Source organism: Cervus elaphus, chromosome 2, assembly GCF_910594005.1.
Source record: "Cervus elaphus chromosome 2, mCerEla1.1, whole genome shotgun sequence".
In the NCBI taxonomy this organism is placed as follows: Eukaryota; Metazoa; Chordata; class Mammalia; order Artiodactyla; family Cervidae; genus Cervus; species Cervus elaphus.
In genome coordinates, this window is record NC_057816.1 from 40,232,036 (window position 1) to 40,246,773 (window position 14,738).

At 42.9% G+C, this 14,738-nt stretch overlaps 1 long non-coding RNA gene across 1 annotated transcript; it reads right to left on the bottom strand.

Moving 5' to 3' along the window:
• Positions 1–4,759: 4,759 nt before the first annotated feature.
• Positions 4,760–13,928, bottom strand: LOC122676716. The gene is made up of 4 exons (XR_006335637.1): positions 13,820–13,928; positions 12,675–12,780; positions 5,458–5,520; positions 4,760–4,912 (listed from the first exon to the last, which is right to left on the bottom strand). It is a non-coding gene; the product is annotated as an uncharacterized LOC122676716 (long non-coding RNA).
• Between the last annotated feature and the right edge of the window lie 810 nt (positions 13,929–14,738).

Sequence of the window (14,738 nt, forward strand, 5' to 3'; positions counted from 1 at the left end):
AGCGGCCACGCCCAAAGCATCTTTCCATTGCATCTAACGCAAGTAATTCTGATGACCGACTCCCTTCTTCCTCTCTTTTCCAGGAAAGGAAGCCATTTTTGCCAACAACAGCATAGGTCATTTCCCAAGAATTCTTTAGAAATTTTAGGCTGCTGGATCGCTACTTTCTCTTCTTTGTTTTCTTTTACTCTAAATAATTCATGGAAAAGAAAGTGCTGTTAAAGCTAGTATAGTTGGTCCTCTCTCAACCAAAACTCTCCATTAATTAATCAATATCTCTAAGGTCTTCAGTACAATGATGGTCTTCAAAATGACGCCCTTCAGACTCAGCAAACGCCTGAAAACTTTTCCTAGACACTACAAGAAAGGTTAAATTTACCAATTTCTCATATCTCTATAAAGGCATGGCCATTTAACCTCTCTGGATTGTTGGGCTTAGAGAGGGTCTTGAAACCAGAAGGCTGACGGATTTTTTTTTTTTGTTTAACCAACATTTTTTTAATTTACTATTTTATTTGTTTATTTTTGGCTGTGGCTGGGTCCTCACTGCTGTGCAGGGTCCTCTCTGACTGGGGCGAGCAGGGGCTACCCTTTAGCTGCGGTGCACGAGCTTCTCACTGCAGTGACTTCTCTTGTTGCAGAGCCCAGGTTCGAGGGCACACGGGCTCAGTAGTTGGAGTGGTAGCCCCCGGGCTCAACTGCCCTGTGGCATGCGGGATCTCCCCGGACCAGGGGATTAGACCCACGTCCCCTACTTTGGCAAGCGGACTCTTCACCACTGAGCCACCAGGGAAGCCCAGACTGACAGATTTAAAAGAAACAGAACGAAGGCATTGCAGATCTTAATGAGATAATCGTAAAAGCTGAGGAATGAAGCTGGAGTGGAAGAGATGGTCAGAGAAGTCTAAGACTTGACGTAGTGTAAGGGTTGGCGCCATGTGGGTGATGTCAAAATCCTGGCGGAGAACCAAAGTACCTGAAGTAAGCTGATGGCAAAGGGCACTGGTGTTGGGAAGGCATGACACTGGGAGCTTGGGGTGTTGGGTTGATCTTCCGCCTGGGCGCTGTTTGCCTGGGATGCGTGAATCCAGGATATAGACAGGAGGGAGGAGAAAGAAGCACTGTGACCAGGATTTAAAAAAAAAAAGCCTCAGTAAGTGAGGATGTTGAAGGATGCTAGGTCAAGGGAGGCAGGGGGCGGGGGAGGATTCAAAAGGGGTTTTAAATAATGCGAAATGAATTAGAGAACTGAAACTACGGAGAATTTCAAAAGAGACTGCTGCAATTGTGGTAAAGAGGTTATTAATGAACTTCAGAAAAGCAGTTACCCCACATTAAAAAACACCTTTTTGTACTGTTCTTGTTCATGGGTTCTCATGGCAAGAATAGTGGAGTGATTTGCCATTCTGTCCTCCAGTGGACCACATCTTGTCAGAACGCTCCACTGTGACCTGTCCAAGGTCTTGCGTGGCCCTGCTCAGCACGGCTCGAAGCTTCACGGAGATACGCAAAGCCGTTCACCACGACAAGGCTGTGATCTTCGCGTGCCGCAGTCCATGGGGGTGCAAAGAGTCAGACACAACTTAACAACTAAACAACAAGAAGAAAAGCTAGTGTTCTAGAGAATATCCTCTAAGTCTCTCCCCCTTCCTTTCCATTTCTAAAGGGGTTCGGGCTTTTGCTGCCTTGGTTGAAGGTGGGTTTCCTGATTCTAACCTCACTTCATTCCAGTCCTAAATGCCACACTAGAAAAATTTCCCTTAAATGTACTGGGAGTATGTCACTCCCTTGGTCAAAATCCTACAGGCAGAGAGTCAAGTAAACTACCCAAAAGAAAGTGACCCAAGACCCTTCTCATTTACCTAAGACTGAGGGGTTTCCAGGAACGCAGGACTTTCAGTGCTAAAACTAGGAAAGTTCCAGGCAAATCAGGATGAATTGGCAACCTAGAGAATTAATTTGAAGAGAAAAATAAGTTTCCATTATTATCCAAAGATCCAGGCAGTTAATTAAAGCCCATCAGAGTACTCCTTCATACAAGGCCCACATCGCCAGTAAATTTAAGACCAAAACATAAATACAATGAAATCACAGAACCATGACACAAACAACTGCCAATATCTTACAACTGCCTGACTGACAGAATTTCCAAAGCAAAAGCTGAATTCCCAGAATCCAATTTTCACTGTATTTTATAATATCTAGAACCACATTGCTGTTACCAGTCACAAGGCAGTTATATCACTAAACGTCCCACATCTCAGCAAACCAGGTTAATTGGTTACCCATGACCTTATTGGTCATGTTTTTTAGAAGACAAGAACAGAAGAGGAAAGAGAAATGTGTTTATAAACTTGGTGTCTCCAGATTTCCCATCAGTCTGTGGTGGTGGTTGAGGTGTCATCTTCTACAAACTCAAAGACAATTTCTATCAAGAAATTAATTGTAACAGTGTTGTGCTATTTAATGAAATACAAAAAAATTAACCATAAACACTACAATCAAAATAAGATAAATCTCACAAAATGAAACATACTCTTACCAACACTCACACTCCCTGATATTTACTCAAATGAGTTGAAAATTGGTCTACACAAAAACCTGCACAGAAATATTTATAGATGCTTTATTTATAATTGCCAAAACTTGGAAGCAACCAAGATGCCCATCAACAGGTGGATCCATAAATTAACTGTGGTACAGCCATACAGTGAGATATTATTTGGCAGCACAAAGAAATGGGGATACCTCAATGGCTCTAACAGTAAAGAATCCACCTGCAGTGCCGGAGATGCAAGAGACTGCAGTTTGATCCCTGGGTTGGGAAGATCCCCTGGAGGAGGAAATGGTAACCCACTCCAATATTCTTGCCTGGAAAATCCCATAGACTGAGGAAAAAAAGAAATGAGTTATCAGTCTGCAGAAAGAGTTGGAGGAAACCTAAACGTGTGTTACTAAATGAAAGAAGACAATCTCAAATGGCTGCAGGGGCACGAGTCCAACTTTATGATATTCTGGAAAAGGCAAAACTATGCAGACAGTAAAAAAAACAAATCAGCAGTTACCAGGAGTTAGGGGGAAATAAAGGATGAAAATGTGGGTGGAGTAGAGGGAATGTTTAGGTCAGTGAAGCTATTGCATGAGACTGTAATTGTAGATGTATGTCATTTGATATGTCATTTATCAAAACTCAAAGAATGTACAGCACAAAGAGTGAACCCTTATGTAAAATTGTGGACTTTTGTTAATAATAATGTATCAACATTGACTTATCAATTGTAACAAATGCGCCACAATTATGCAAGATGTTAATAATAGGTAGGGGGGCCTCAGGCCAGGATGGGAGTGGGGTGGTATATGGGAACTCTCTACGTTCTGCAATATTCTTCTGCAAACTGAAAGGGCTCAAAAAATAATCCATTAATTTAAAACAAACAACAATAATTGACTCCATCCCTCAAATGTGGAGTCAATTGATTTATGATCAAATTGGATGCATATTTTTCCAGAATATCAAGCAGAAATCTGAGACTTTTACAGTGGAATTATCCATAAAGTGGAAAAACTGAATTATGAAAGTATCATTGAAGAATACTAAATGTGAAACATTTCAGACTTAGAAAACAAATTGATGGTTACCAGAGGAGAACAGAACGGGGGCCGGGAGGGATAAATTAGGAGCTTGGGATTAACAGGTATATACTACTATATACAAGGCAGACAAACAACAAAGTCTGCTGTATAGCACAGGGAACTATATTCAATGTCTTGTAATAACATATAATGGAAAAGAATCTGAAAAAGAATATGTGTGTGTGTGTGTGCGCGTGCGCGCGCATGTGTGTGTGTGGTCAGTCATTTCCCACTCTTGCGATCACATGGCCTGTAGCCCACCAGCTTCCTCTGTCGTGGGATTCTCCAGGCAAGAACACCGGAGTGGGTTGCCATGCCCTCCTCCAGGGATCTTCCTGACCCAGAAACGAATCTGTGTCTCTGGCATCTCCTGCACTGGTCGGTGGATTCTTCACTACTGCACCACCTCGGAAGCCCATAAATACATGTATACACGTATATAGAACTGAATCCCTTTGCTCTAATCTGAAACTAACACAACATGGTAAATCAACTATACTTCAATAAAAAATTAAAAAACAAAGTGAAACAAACATTAATATGCCAACATACTTAATGTCTTTTAAAGGGCAAAATTATAAATGGTAAGAACTTTGGAAAAATAAATTTGCAACAATATGATACCTGAAGGATTGGAATCTTCATTGCAAAAAGAAGATTTTGTATTCTTTTTTTGGCAGCATCACTTGGCTTTTGGGGTCTTAGTTTCAGGACCAGCGATCGAACACTTTGTCCCCTACAGTGGAAGCATGGGACCACTGGACCGCCAGGGAAGTCCCAGAGATCTATGTTCTGATGAAGAAATAAGCAAACTTTCTAACAGAAAAAATAGACTACAAATACGAACAGCAGATTCACAAAAGAAGAAACACAAATAGGCAGTTTGCATTCAAACTAAGTAAGAATCCAAAGAAATGCCAATACTCACTTATCTGAAGGGTGTGGGCAGTGGGCACTCTCCTATGCTATTCATTCTTATTTTATTTATCTGATTTATTTATTTTTGGCTATGCTGGGTCTTCATTGCTGCGCTGGCTTTTCTCTGGTTGTGGCGTTCGGCGGCTACTCTCTAGTTGCAGTGCATGCGATTCTCACTGGGGCGGCTCCTCTTGTTGCAGAACGGGGCTCTCGGCAGGCAGGCTTCAGCAGTCGAAGCTCATGGGCTTCAGCAGTCGCAGCTCGTGGACTCTCGGGCACAGGTTCAGTAACTGTGGTACATGAGCTTAGTTGCTCCCGGGCATGTGGGATCTTCCCGTATCCGGGATTGAATCCTTGTCTCCTGAATTGGCAGATGGATTCTTTACCACTTAGCCACCAAGGCAGCCCATGCACTGGTTGTCCTTGTATAAATGACTAAGACCTTTCATGGGGCAATTTTTCAGCGCACATCAAAAACCTTAAAATACGTATTCTCTTTGACTAGCACTTCTACCTTTAGGAATTTATTCTTAGGAAATAATTCAGCAGAACTAGCAATGTACCATGATTTATATTACAATCTTAATTATAATAGGAAGAGCAAATATGAAATAATCTAAATCTAAGAAACTGATTGAGTAAATGTTAGGATAGCATACAAGGTAATAATGTAAACTTCTAAAACATGGTAAGGAAATATTCTATAATTCATTGACATGAAAAGATCTCTACATCATACTGTCAAATTATAAAAAGTTTCCAAACAGCCTATGTCAAATGAGCTCAGGTACACAAATCTGAGAGGCAGTGCTATTTAGTGGGCCGAATCCAAGGCCGACCTGCACTCAGAGCTCTGAGCTCTGCCGCTTACTGGCAGCAACAGCTAGGGCACATCATGTCACTCACCTAAGCCTTAGTTCCTCATCTGTAAATTCAGGATGGTAACAATATCTGCCCCTTAGGGAGGCTCTGAAAATTAAGAGAACCAACTTAAGCAAAGTTGTCAGTAATGGCAAAGAAAATTGTCTGGAATGATTACTAAATTTTTAATAATGCTTGCTTGCCTTTGGATGATGGGTTTTGGTGTTATTTACAGTGGCTGACTTTATTTTTTGGGCTCCAAAATCACTGCAGATGGTGACTGCAGTCATGAAATTAAAAGATGCTTACTCCTTGGAAGGAAAGTTATGACCAACCTTGACAGCTTATTAAAAAGCAGAGACATTACTTTGCCAACAAAGGTCCGTCTGGTCAAGGCTATGGTTTTTCCAGTGGTCATGTATGGATGTGAGAGTTGGACTATAAAGAAAGCTGAGCACTGAAGAATTGATGTTTTTGAACTGTGGTGTTGGAGAAGACTGTTGAGAGTCCCTTGGACTGCAAGGAGATCCAATCTGTCCATCCTCAAGGAGATCAGTCCTGGGTGTTCATTGGAAGGATTGATGCTGAAGCTGAAACTCCAATACTTGGGCCACCTGATGCAAAGAGCTGACTCATTGGAAAAGACCCTGATGCTGGGAAAGATTGAAGGCAGGAGGAGAAGGGGATGACAGAGGATGAGATGGTTGGATGGCATCACCGACTCAATGGACATGAGTTTGGGTAAACTCCGGGAGTTGGTGACGGACAGGGAGGCCTGGCGTGCTGCGGTTCATAGGGTCGCTAAGAGTCGGACATGACTGAGCAACTGAACTGAACTGAACTGATGCCTTCTTTTATACTTTCCTGTATTTAATTAAAACATATATACATGAACCTATTATATTTTACTCCAAAAAATAAAAAAAAACCACTTTTTTATTAATAAAAAAAGACTAACATATATATATGTTATTTGAAATATTACAGCAAGAATGCATTTACTTATTACTTATGGAACTTTAAAAAAACAAACTGCCAAGATATAGACTAAAATATCACAAGCAATTAATCTCTGGATGATAGGATTCTAGATGACTTATTTCCTTTGGTATAATTTTTCTCTGTTTTCTAAGCTCACCCGGTGCGCAGATAGAACTTGTGTAATAAAAAATACATATAAAGAAAAAATAATGATGTAGATTGTTTATCAGTGTTGAATAGCTTCACAAATGGCTTACTAAGTGAAAAAAACACAAAACAAAATGTAGGGACTTCCCTGGTAGTACAGTGGATAAGAATCCGCCTACCAGTGCAGGTGACAGGGGTTCCATCCCTGGTACGCGAAGATTCCACTTGCCACGGACCATCTAAGCCCGCGCACCACGATTGAGTCCACACTCTAGAGCCTGGGAGCCCGCACTACTGAACCCGTGTGCCCCAGCTACTGAGGCCCTGTGCCCCAGAGAAGCCACTGCAATGAGAGGCCCATGCACTGCAACAAAGAGTGGCCCCCGCTGGCCACAACTAGAGAAAGGCCACGTGCAGCAGCAAAGACCCAAAGCAGCAAGCATCCAAAGCGGACTGGCTACCGATTTACAGTGTTGTGTTAGTTTCAGCCGTTCAGCAAAGTGAGTCAGTTATACAGAAACACGTGTCCACTCTTTTTTAGATACTGTCCCCATACTTGTCATTACAGAGGACAGTGCTTCTCTTTAAGTGGTTGAATTATGGCTAATATTTGTTCTAGATTGTATTTTTTTAATATTCTGCATTAGTCATTTATAAATTCTATAATGAGATAGAAATATTACTAAATAAGAAAAGTCAGAAGCACATAAATGATAGAATAAGAGATCATTTGGATTAGGACCCATAGGTTTTCATGTTAAAATGTCAGATCGTGTGTTAGAATAATAATACAGTTCCTGTAACTGAAACATAAAAGGGAGTAAAAAAGCAAAAGCAAAACTGTTCTCTGAAGGTATGAAGAAACAATAAGGTTAAAGTTGTGACATTCTGATACTCACAGTCTAGGGTAAGTCCAACACCTGTGCAGACAGCCTGCCCTCCCAGAGACTTGCACCTAAATACCACTGTGAACGATTAGTAGCAAAACTACGAATTCTCAACACTGGCATCTGTCTCCCCTAGTTCATTCACGGGTCTCCTTCATTCCTGGAGATTAAATACCTTTCCAGGGTCCTAGACTCATGCCATTGCTTCAGCATTTCCAGCTCCTCACATGTAAATTAGGTGAGGGCCAACTCTGTCCAAGAAGACAGACTTGATTTTAGAGATGGTATATGCCTCACATTTGGCTTTGTATTTATTCAAATTCCAGGCTTCTGCCGATGAAAATATTCTAGTCCCAGAAGTGAACGCGAGCCCAGGCTGGATCCTGCTGCCACCACGAGGGATGAATTTGCACCAGTGTGCAGCTGGGTATTTTTGTAGTCTCAGCCTTCACTGCTCTCAGAAATAATAGTTCCCCATCTCAGCCTGGGCTTCCCAGGGGGCTCAGTGGAAAAGAATTCACCTGTCCATGCAGGAGACACGGGAGGCTTGGGTTCAATCCTGGGATGGGAAGATCTCCTGGAGGAGGAAATGGTAACCCACTCCAGTATTCTTGTCTGGAAAATTCCTTGGGCAGAGGAACCTGGCGGGCTACAGTCCATAGAATCGCAGAGTCGGACAAGACTGGGAGAGCACACACACATCTCTGCCTACTGATAATCACCCTCTGAAGCTTTGAGCCAAATTCCCTCTCAACAAGAATCCCATCTATGAAATCCTACCTGCGAAATCCTACTCCCCTGTGTGACCACAACCAGATATTAATTACATACAGTTGGGTGGAAGCAGTCTGGCCAGAACCTTGCCTCATTCATGTGCTGCATCATGCATGTGGCTATACACGCATCTCACCAAACACATACACAAAGGACCCTTGGGCCCATTGCCCACTCTTTACGACCAGCTCATGCTGGCCCCAGATCCTATCAGGCCTCTGGCTCAGCAGCTGGGTAGGACAATGTGGACTCCCCCAGGAGTTTTTGCCCTTCTGACTTACAAGCGTCTGGGACCAGACACTCATCACAGGCAAAGAAGAGGTAGCAAGATAAGAACATTACAAGAACTAACCAAAGCTAAGAGTCGCCAGAGACGACCGATGGGGGAAAATATTCTCTCAGCCAACTTTCCTTTACAATGACTTCATTCCTCTGACAGAATCTCCCACAGAATGACTCTTTTCTCTAAAATATCTATTTTGTTCTAGATTGACACCAGTTCCTTTAACTTTGGAACGAAGGATGGAAACCTTGAGCTCCCCCTGGAGGCAGGAGTGTGCTAGTAAGCGTCTCCGTGGACGGGCTCCTGAGCCACTCAACCCGCTTCCTCTTAGCAGCCACCTTGGTTAACATGGTTGCTGACTTCTGCCCGTTTAAAGTCCCCTTCCAGGTGACCTGTCTACAGCCTCCACGACATCTGCCCGGGCCTTCCACCCTCCCTGTATCTCAGCTACTCCAGTCCTTTGCGCAGTTGCACGTCAAATAGCGCACCCTGTTTCCCCGTTCTCTAATGTTTTCGTTGTTGTTCAGTCGCTCAGTCGTGTCCGACTCTTTGCGACCCCATAGACTGCAGCACTCCAGGCTTCCCTGTCCATCACCAACTCCCAGAGCTTGCTCAAACTCATGTCCATCGAGTCGATGATGCCATTCAACCATCTCATCCTGTCTCATCCTCTAATAGAAACACTTTGTTAATTTTATGATTCTACTTGACACCTCCCCAACATTTTCCCTTCCTTTGTATCCTTATTACTCTTCACATTACCTAGAATTGTTTTCCTTACCCTCAGCCCTTATCTCCTTTCTGAAAATCTTTTTCACCTCTTAAAAGCCCAAGTCCCAAGACACGATGCTCACACCGACCTCTGAAATCCTGTACAACCTGTTTACAAAACCCTTGTGTACGCTGTTTTCTATTTTAGTTATCTTTGTATAGCTTATCTTACTGTATCCAACCAAATGCCCAACATGATGACTAGTGTGCAGAAGATGGTCCTTAGATAAATGTTGAATTAGGTTGTTGAAGGATGATTTCAAACATCCCGTTTTTTAGAGAACAGAGAATATCGCACTTTTAAAAAAGAAACAGGGGAAGAGAGAGAAAGAAGAGAAAAGGGACATGAAGATAAATGTCCTGAGAATCTCAGTCTGTTGTAGAAAGAGCGTTGGATTGAAAATCAAGGACATGGGCTCTAATCCGACATGGCTGTTAATGAACTAAATGACCACTGAACTGTCCTCTAAAGAACCAAGGCCGTGGGTTGTATGTACTCTGTAGTTATCACCATGCTGAAACTCACTGACCATCTCCCTATTTAAGCACACTGGTAGCTGACTAAACAAGACACCATTCAAACTAGCCTACAACAGAGCCTAGCAAAACATGTGTGCTAATAAATGGCAGTTGTTCTTTTTTTCCCATACATGATGGGAACATTCTGTAACATTCTCAATTTTAAGAAGGAAAAAGTTTGCCTTTATCCATCGAGGAGGAATGCATACAAAACTATGTGTCTGATGAACTGGTAATAAAGAACAGTACACTTGTTTAATCAAACATATTCCTGAAATATTTGTCTTCCCCTCTGGATATGTACTTTATGGAAGAACTTTCCGTGGCTGGTCTCTCATTAGGCTGAAATTATTTTCTTATCATTTTTTCCTCTAGGTCTTGCCATATGTCCTTGTAGGTAGAAGCTTCTATTGCAGAAAATAAAGGGAAACTGAAAAAGAGCTGTGCCAAAACAAATTCTCAGTCAACTACATCATAGTCTGGGAAGATGTGGAAAATCATTTGACAAGATCCTAAACAGTAAGCAAGAAAAGAGAAAGGTAACACTTGGAAGCCAATAAAACAAAATGGAAAAGAACTGAAGATATGCCAGGAAAATAAACAGATTCTGAGGGATTAAACTAAGTTTCTGGAACCTAGGACAACTGCAGAAATTCAGATTAATACATGTAGTAGCAATACCTTTAGAGAAGATTTTATAAGATGACAAGCTCTATTTATGGGACTTTTAGAGTTCACTAAATGGTTAGTTCTTTTGATTTCTAAAATGCTGAATAAATTACAATATTTTACTATGCTGCTTTCCTGACTTTATTTAAGAGAATTCCAAACTACCCACTGTCCTGCAAATAGGTGATGTTCTTCCGGGTCCTCTGTGCCACTGTGGATGCTGTATCTCCTCCTCCTAGAGTCTTCCTTCCTCCCCCCATCCTTCAAAACCCTTTCAGATCTCTGGGAAGGCCTCCCAGACTCCAGTCAGGAAAGCACGTTGCTCACATTATCGTCCTTCAGTCTTGGCTCAGAGCTCTATTATTTTCACAATCTCTGGGCTCTGGCCGTATGAGAGCAGGTGCACGCAATTGGGATCAGTGTGGAAAGTGACGAGGAAACTGATTAGAATGGCAGTACTCAATTATGAGAAGGTAGACACCTTACTGTACTGAGCATCTAATATATACTCTGATCTCATTTTTTGAAAAAACAAAAAAACTTTATGAAATGTTTTCTCCTGATGCTGCTCTGAGTGTATTCGGAGTGGCTCTTCATAGAAGCCAAATTGTGGGGGGAAATATCTAGAGGAGGAGGGTGCAGAACTAGGAGGGTGGAGATAAAGAATGCTCAGTCTCAGAAGACTTTATAATAAGTAAGGTCTAAGTTTACCCACTCCCACATCTTCACTTAGTAATCCTCCTACAGTTCTTCAGATTTCAGCTTCCTTAGGAAAGCATCTCATGCTGTTTCTAATGAGAACAATCATAGCATCTTGTACCTCTCACAGCATTTACCGTAATTGTAAATCTACCTGTATGTGAGATTCTTTGATGGGTGTCTGAGTCTACCACTAGGTTCATGAGAGGAAGGACTCATCTGATTTTATTCACCATTGTTGCCTAGGCCCTACCCTATCATAGAGCCTGGCACATAATGGGATTTCAACACTTGTAAAGAAAATGACTATTGTTGCACAAAAGGACAGTAGGTTAGTGAAGTGAAAGTTGCTCAGTTGTGTCTGACTTTTTGTGACCCCATGGACTATACAGTCCATGGAATTCTCCAGGCCAGAATACTGGAGTGGGTAGCCTTTCCCTTCTCCAGGGGATCTTCCCAACCCAAGGATCAAACCCCGGTCTCCCTCATTGCAGGAAGATTCTTTACTAGCTAAGCCACAAGGGAAGCCCAAGAATACTGGAGTGGGTAGCCTATCCTTTCTCCAGCAGATCTTCCTGACCCAGGAACCGAACCAGGGTCTCCCATATTGTAGGCAGATTCTTTACCAGCTGAGCCATAAGGGAAACCCAAGAATACTGGAGTGGGTAGCCTTTCCCTTCTCCAGGGGATCTTCCCAACCCAGGGATCAAACCCAGGTCTCCCACATTGCAGGCAGATTCTTTACCATCTGAGCCACCAAAAGGAGGGTAAAGGGCATTGACAGAGATTTAAAGGGGCTGCTTACAGTAACTTAGCATACTGCTCATTATCAATGACAGAATGTTACAGGTATGAGGTCTAGGTGAGAGGGCAGGAGAGGCTTTTTTCCTTTTTGGCCACACTAGGCAACATGTGGGATCTTAAGGTTCCCAACCAGAGGTTGAACCCATGCCCCCTGCAGTGGAAGTATGGAATCTTAACAACTGGACCACCAAGGAAGTCTCAGGAGAGGCTTATTTCTTCTTGACTGTATATATTTTTATGTCTTTTCTAACTCTCTGACACTAACTGGGAGTCAACAGTTTCAACTCTAACACTATCCACTTGGAATTAGCATCAGGTTCCACATGTTAGGGCTTCCCAGGTGGCTCTAGTGAAAAAGAACCCTCCTGCCAATGCAGGAGACATAAGAAGTGTGGGTTTGATCCCTGGGTCGGGAAGATCCCCTGGAGGAGGGCATGACAACCCACTCCAATATTCTTGCTGGAGAATCCTATGGACAGAGGATCTTGGCAGGCAACAGTCCATACGGTCACAAAGAGTCAGTCACGACTGAAGCGACTTAACACACACATCCACAAGTTAAAGGGCTCACTCCCACATGACTGGCCCTGTTTTTAGATGCTGACTGCAAGTCTCCAGTCATTCGTACTACTGACCCATTGGATATAGATCAAGGACCACTGTGACGCCCTCCTTAGGTTGAATACTTTGCTAGAATTGGTCACAGAACTTAGGAAGACACTACTTACATTTACTGGTTATTAAAAGGATATGATGAAGAGTCAGATGAAGAGGTCCAAGGTGCAAGGTCGGGAAGAGTCCCAGTGAAACAGGAGGGAAGGGGGCAGGCACAACCTTTAAAAGGATGACATAGCCATCAGTCAGTTCAGTTCAGCTCAGTCACTCAGTCATGTCCAACTCTCTGTGACCCCATGAATCGCAGCATGCCAGGCCTCCCTGTCCATCACAAACTCCCGGAGTTTACTCAAACTCATGCCCATCGAGTCGGTGATGCCATCCAGTCATTTCATCCTCTGTCATCCCCTTCTCCTCCTGCCTTCAATCTTTCCCAGCATCAGGGTCTTTTCCAATGAGTCAACTCTTCACATGAGGTGGCCAAAGTATTGGAGTTTCAGCTTCAGCATCAGTCCTTCCAGTGAACACCCAGGACTGATCTCCTTTAAGATGGACTGGTTGGACCTCCTTGCAGTCCGAGGGACTCTCAAGAGTCTTCTCCAACACCATAGTTCAAAAGCATCAATTTTTCGGCACTCAGCTTTCCTCACAGTCCAACTCTCACATCCATACATGACCACTGGAAAAACCATAACCTTGACCAGATGGACCTTTGTTGGCAAAGTGATGTCTCTGCTTTTTAATATGCTATCTAGGTTGGTCATAACTTTCCTTCCAAGGAGTAAGCATCTGTTAATTTCATAGCTATAATCACCATCTGCAGTGATTTTGGAGCCCCCCAAAATTAAGTCTGACACTGTTTCCACTGTCTCCCCATCTATTTTCCATGACATAGCCATAGGACATGACAAAAACTGGTTAGAATCAACTAGGTCTGAGAAGGTGGAAGGTTGGACTTCTGGTAGACCTTGAGCCTTATAACACACGCATTGTAATACATTAGCTAAATGACACACCCACAGTGCCAAGACGGTCCTGAGGGCAACCCTACAAAGCCAAGAAGAGGGTGGCAGCTCAATTCCTGGAAATCCCCGCCCCTTCCCCCAAATAGTTGGGATAATCCTCCCACTCATTAGCCTATGAAATTACCCAGACCATAAAAACTAACCACCCCCATATTTCAGCACCTCTCAGCTTCTGAGATGGTCCATATTCAGTCTGTGGGGTGTCTTTCTCTCTAAATAAACCCACTACTTACCTGTCACTTTGTTTCACTGAGTTTTTTCTTCTGGCTGTCCTGGGTCTTCACTGCAGTGTGCAGGCTCCTCTAGTTGAAGCTTAGCTGCCCTGCAGCATATGGGATCTCAGTTCCCCAGCCAGGGATCCAACCCACGTCCCCTGCATTGGAAGGCAGATTCTTAACCACTAGACTACCAGGGAAGTCCCTCTCACTGAATTCTTTCAGCAATGAGATATCAAGAACCTGTGCTTCATTAAGTCCTGAGAGCAGGTGTGTGATCTCAATCAAAAGACTGTGGGTTCAAGTCCCCATCCAGATTTTGACTGGGTTCGAGTCCCAGCATGTGGGTTCAAGTCTCAAGTCTGAGTTGCATGGTTTCACCAGGAGCTTCTGTCCTCTGCTACCCTCCCATCACCTTGATGTGCTCAATACCCTAGAAGTTCCATCATTTAGGGGTTTTATGGTGGTTTCATTATGTAGGTATGATGGATTGAATCACTGGCCACTGGTGATTAAATTCTATCTCCAGACCCTTTACCCTTCCAGGAGCTGGAGCTAAAAATTCTATCCTTCCAATCAAGGTTCGGTCTTTCTGGACACCACCCCCATCCTGAAGCTACCGAGAGGCTTGCCAAGAATGGCCTCATTAAAAGACTTTCCTATTACCCTTATCACTCAGGAAATTCCAAGGGTCTTAGGCGCGATGCCAAGAATTGTGGATAAAAAAAAAATCCTTCCATGATATCACAGTGTGGGAATTAATTTAAGGGCATAAATTTAAGGGTATATACAGTGAATAAATAGTTTGTAATTACGATGCCGACAATGGTTTCAAAGTTTCAAAGGTAGTAATAAGCCATTAGGTTACACTTGTGTTTCATTGCAATTTATTTTCCACTAACTTTTTCACTAGGGAAATTAATGACATCACTCATTA